This window comes from Chiloscyllium plagiosum, chromosome 7 (genome assembly GCF_004010195.1).
Source record: "Chiloscyllium plagiosum isolate BGI_BamShark_2017 chromosome 7, ASM401019v2, whole genome shotgun sequence".
NCBI lineage: Eukaryota > Metazoa > Chordata > Chondrichthyes > Orectolobiformes > Hemiscylliidae > Chiloscyllium > Chiloscyllium plagiosum.
The window spans coordinates 57,572,337-57,578,336 of NC_057716.1; the positions used below are offsets into that span (position 1 = coordinate 57,572,337).

General features: G+C 41.5%; 1 protein-coding gene across 1 annotated transcript in view; it reads left to right on the plus strand.

Moving 5' to 3' along the window:
• LOC122551610 (polypeptide N-acetylgalactosaminyltransferase 5) overlaps positions 1 to 6,000 on the plus strand; it is a 74,387-nt gene that overhangs the window by 19,874 nt on the left and 48,513 nt on the right. The window lies entirely within an intron of this gene.

Here is a 6,000-nt window from a genome sequence, read left to right on the forward strand (position 1 = left end):
AACTAGTTTGAGTGTTAATTGTCTTAGAGTCATAGAGTCATGCAGCATAGTAACAGTCCCTTCAGCCCTCCATGTCTGTGCTGACCAACAAACAACAAACTGCATTAATCTCATTTATCTTCACTTGGTCCATAGCCTACTATGCCCTGACATTTTAAGTGTTTGTCTAGATGCCTCTTAAATGTTGTGAGAGTGCCTGCCTCCACCACCCTCTCAGGCAGCACATTCATATTTCTACTATGTTGGCTGAAAAAATATTTTCTCTGATCCCCTTTAAACTATTTACTTCTCACCTTAAAGTTTTGCCTTCTGGTCTGAGACATGTCTGTCATGGGAAAAAGATTCTCATGATCTATCCTGGCTATGCCTCTTATAATTTTATACTTCAATCAAATACCCCCTCAGCCTCCTCTACTCCAGTGAGAATGAACCAGGCTCTTTTCATTACTGAGCCTTTCCATCCCAGGTAGCATGCTGACAAATCTCCTCTGCATCTTCTCCAGTGCAGTCATGTCCTCCTGATAGTGTGGTGACCAGAACTGCATATATTATTCTATCTGTGGCCTCACCTATATTTTATAAAGTTGTTTGCTCTTATATTCTACAGGCCAGCTCATGAAGGCAAGCCTCCCATTTGTCTACCTGTACTGACACCTTCAGGGATCTGTGGTCTTGCACACCAAGATCCCTTGGTTTGTCAGCAGTCCCTAGGGACCTACTGTTCATTATGTAAATTTCTTATATACCTGATTGAACCTGTTCCTGACTTTCCATTTACTCTGTACCCCATTTACCTCCCCAACAGCAAGAGCAAATCTCCCAGCAAGGTTATTGGACACATTTTTGTTCAGGGGTAACCTGTACAGCTTATACAGGTCCTATCTACCCCAGAAACTATCTCAGTGATCCAAAATTCTTAAGCCCTACCTCTTACACCATCCCTTTAGCCACACATTCATCTGAGCTATCTTCTTACTCTTTTACTTAATAACATGTGGCACTGGAAATAATCTGAATGTTACAACCTTAGTAATCTTCCTCTTTAATCTGCTATCTTAAGTCTCCAAATTTCTAATGCAGTTCCTCTTTTTTTTACCCACGTTGTTGGTACTAACATATAGTAGGACTTCTGGCTGTTCATTCTCCCCCCTCAGATTGCCCTGTAGTTGCTCTGAGCCATCCCTGACTCTTGCACCAGAGAGGCTGCAAAGCAGTCAAGAGTCTGGTTTATGGCCACAGATCTTGCTATCAGTTCCCCTTATAGTCGAGTCCCTATCACAAAAGCTGTCCTAATCTTTTCCTCCCTTATAGCAGAGCCAACCATTGTGCGACAAACTTAGCAGTTGGTGCTTTCCCTTGCAAAGCCGTTCCCCCCACCCCCAATAGTATCCAACGTGATATATCTGTTTAAGAGAGGGATGGCCAAAGGGGATTCCTGCATTGCCTTCCCACGCCTATTCGTCTTCCTGGTGGTCACCCAACATTTTTCCTCACTTGTGCTGTGATTGGCTCTCTAAACATGGCATCAATGATGTCCTCAACATCATGGGTGCTCCATAGTGAGTCCATCCGCAGCTCCAGCCTCTCCATGCAGTCAATTGGGAGTTGGAGCTGAACACACTTCCTGCATAAATAGTTGCCATGGACACTGGAAGTGTCACTGATTTCCCACATATTGCAGGGGGAACATTCCACGGGGCCAAGGTTTCCAGTCATTGTGATCTTTACCAACTACAAACAATAAACGAGGAACCGATTACTCAACCTTAGCACTCACCAAATCAGATTCCTCGCTATCTCTCTCTCTTTATGCCCAACAAACTACAAGTCACAAAAAGAAGGACTTTACACTCTGTTTTCCTCGCCTATGTCCCAGCCCCTAAAGCTGGGTACCTATACAGCCAATTCTGTGTCCTACATCACTTTCTCCTGATATAGAGTCATAGAGATGTACAGCATGGAAACAGACCCTTCAGTCCAACCCGTCCACGACGACCAGATATCCCAACCCAATCTAGTCCCACCTGCCAGCACCTGGCCCATATCCCTCCAAACCCTTCCTATTCATATACCCATCCAAATGCCTCTTAAATGTTGCAATTGTACCAGCCTCCATCACATCCTCTGGCAGCTTATGCCATACACGTACCACCCTCTGCGTGAAAAAGTTGCGCCTTAGGTCTCTTTTTTATCTTTCCCCTCTCACCCTAAACCTATGCCCTCTGATTCTGGACTCCCCGACCCCAGGGAAAAAAACTTTGTCTATTTACCCTATCCATGCCCCTCATAATTTTGTAAACCTCTATAAGGTCACCCCTCAGCCTCCGACGCTCCAGGGAAAACAGCCCCTGCCTGTTCAGCCTCTCCTCTCCTTATAGCTGAAATCCTCCAACCCTGGCAACATCCTTGTAAATCTTTTCTGAACCCTATCAAGTTTCACAANNACCTTACCATTAAGTGTATAAGTCCTGCTAAGATTTGCTTTCCCAAAATGCAGCACCTCACATTTATGTGAATTAAACTCCGTCTGCCACTTCTCAGCCTACTGGCCCATCTGGTCCAGATCCTGTTGTAATCTGAGGTAACCCTTTTCGCTGTCCACTACACCTCCAATTTTGGTGTCATCTGCAAACTTACTAACTGTACCTCTTATGCTCGCATCCAAATCATTTATGTAAATGACAAAAAGTAGATCATCTCCGGAACTCTGCATCTGGATTCAGTGAAGGTTCGCTTCGCTCCCACTGCTGCTCCAACTGAGCTTGAGCTGTGCCTTGCCCCTCAAACTTTCATCAGGAAAATCCACCACCACCATTCATTCAGGTTCGCTTCATTTTTCTCATGCTGCTGCTCCAACTAAGCAGCAATCAAAATTGGATTCGGCAGGACTTTACTTTGTAATTGTATACTCATCGTCAAAATATTGTTAATAAATACTAGGTAAAGGTGTGATACAGCACAATTATTATTATCACAAAGAATTTTGCTGCTAAGTGGATTTTGTCCCCTCACAAAATGCTCATTGTTAACATTCATTGGACTGAAGTCACAATATCAATGTGTATACAGTATAGAGAAAGGTAAAATGTTATTTTTGAAATCAGATTTGGTTGTGTAATAGTGACATTAATTTTACATCACAGATTTTGCCTTGGGAACAGATCAGATATAAGAAAAGTTTCAAATCTATTAGGCTGTTTTTTTAGATTAGATTACTTACAGTGTGGAAACAGGCCCTTCGGCCCAACAAGTCCACACCGCCCCGCCGAAGTCCACCCATACCCCTACATTTACCCCTTACCTAATACTACGGGCAATTTAGCATGGCCAATTCACCTGACCTGCACATCTTTGGACTGTGGGAGGAAACCAGAGCACCCGGAGGAAACCCACGCAGATACGGGGAGAACGTGCAAACTCCACACAGCCTGAGGTGGGAATTGAACCTAGGACCCTGGTGTTGTGAGGCAGCAGTGCTAACCACTGTGTTTTAAACAGAAATTGAGACATAACTAGCAAATTTAAAATGGGTTCGCTTTTTAGGTAATTAGTTGAAGAAATATAATTACTATTTTCTGTGAATTCTAGTTGTGTTTCAGTGACCTGTAAATGTTATTTATTTGCATTGACTTTAACAAAATTTTCAAAAATGTCTTCTTTTAACAGCGAAACACAACTGTTTCTTCATATACACATTTATTCATTGAACTGGTAGACTATTAGGCTCTTGCTGTCTTTACTTGCATCCAGCAGAAATCAGGTATCATGATTGTAAGCATTAGGACTATAAAATTTTGCACTCTCAGCTCAAGGATGTTGAATGGTATTGTCTCAATAGCTGAGGTGAACTCCTTGCTAAAAATACTTGATTCGTTCATCCCATTAATATACCACAAAATATACTTCCACACTGAAGAACTTTAATAAATCTTGCATTTGGGATATTTTAAACTATCTGTATATGTAGCCGCTTCTCAAATATGAGTGTAACAGGCAGTTTCTGGGTTGTGAACGAGTTCCATTCTTGAGTCTGTTCGCAAGAGGATTTGTATGCAAGTTGGAACACATTATAGAATAATATAAAGGAGTCATTTGCAAGCATAGGATATGTTTATCTGTCGGATCTTTAAAATTACACCCTGTATGAGGGTGCATTCATAAATCGGGGACCTTGGAGTGGAATGCAAAACTCCTAAATCGTTCAAAATTAAGTTGACTCAGCTTTTGTTAAAGATTATAGATTGATTATCGATGTTTCTCTGACTTATTTTCTAATAGAAAAGCTACTTTTAAATCTCAAAGACCATTTGTATTTTTTGTTTGAAATAGGAACTTCACTTAAGTCAGGATTTTAAAAATTGCTTAAAGAAGGTCTTCCTTGGAAAATAAAAGTTTTCACTTTGCTGTTAAGAGATAAGCTGTAAAGCACGATGAGTCTGAGAGATATAATGGATACACATCAAGATACTACAGAGTTGCGAGAATATAGTACAGTTCTCAATGTTGAACTTTACTTAAAGATGTGCTTTAGTTGTGTACCCAATTCACTTCGAATTGTCATCAAAGATATCTGTGACCTATTTTCAAAAAGTTTATTTTATTAATACCGCAAGACAAAAGGTGCATCAGTAATTTAAAAATACAATGAATAGGGCAAAGCATTTTAGTTGCTGGTGGATTGCGCTGTGTATTCAAAAATTAGGCTCTTGTTGGTGTTGTAAAGATAACATTTTCTGGGGAAGTACTTAATAAAGACATATAACATGACACATTCATTAGTATTCAGGCTGTTTACAAATATAACTATAAAACAGTACAGAAAGATACCATTTAGCCCATCATGCCTCTGTCAGTTCTTTGGTAGAGTTATCTACTTGGTCCCACTGCTCAATTTCACTAAGGAGAAATGAAGTTGCAATCAGGGTAACATTGTTAGGGGAATAGACACTGGTCTCTGTGGCCAGGATTGAGAATACCGGGGTCTGTGTTGCCTGCCTGGTTCAGAATATCTCATCTGGGCTGCAGAAAAACTTGGAGTGGTAGGGAAAAGATCAGTTGTCATGGTCTACATAGGTACCTAATGATATAGCTAGAAAGAGGAAAGAGGTTCTGCTGAAGGAATATGAGCAGCTGGGACTAAATTAAAATGTGCAACCAAAAACATCATAATCTGTGGATTACTACCTGAACCATGAAAAAATTGGCACAGGGACTACAAGACTAAAGAGGTGAATACTTAGCTCAGAGATTGACGTGGGAGAAAAAGATTTGAATTCACAGGACATTGCCAGTAGTATGGAGAAGGAGGGAGTTGTGCTGATGGAACAGGGTCTACCTGAGTTATGGTGATACCAGGGTCTTTGAGTATCATATATCTATGGATGTGGATAGGGCTTTGAAGTAATAAACTAAATAGCTCAACTGTACTAGTGTAAATACAGTGAAGGAGGCTTATTTCTACCATTAATAGTTGACCAGAACCTATCCAAATGCGAAGCATAGTCTGTCACATTTGGTATTCTATGCCTTCAATGTACCTACCTCAATTATTGACCATTCTGCCAAGGAGGATTTTTGAGGCCTTTTCCAGGCAAAATAGAATAAAATCTCCTATTTATCCTCAATATGAAGGTATTCAGACCCTGTCTTTGTTTGGTCCAGAATCTTTCCTGCTGCCCCGAGGAATTCCTGTCAGTTATTTGTCAAGGTAAAAACAATGATTGCAGATGCTGGAAACCAGATTCTGGATTAGTGGTGCTGGAAGAGCACAGCAGTTCAGGCAGCATACGAGGAGCAGTAAGATCGACGTTTCGGGCAAAAGCCCCTCATCAGGAATACAGACAGAGAGCCTGAAGTATGGTGAGACAAGTGAGAGGAGGGTGGGGGGGGTGGAGAGACAAGTGAGAGGAGGGTGGGGGGGGGTGGAGAGAAAGTAGCATAAAGTACAATAGGTGAGTGGGGGAAGAGGATGAAGGTGATAGGTCAAGGAGGAGGGTGGAG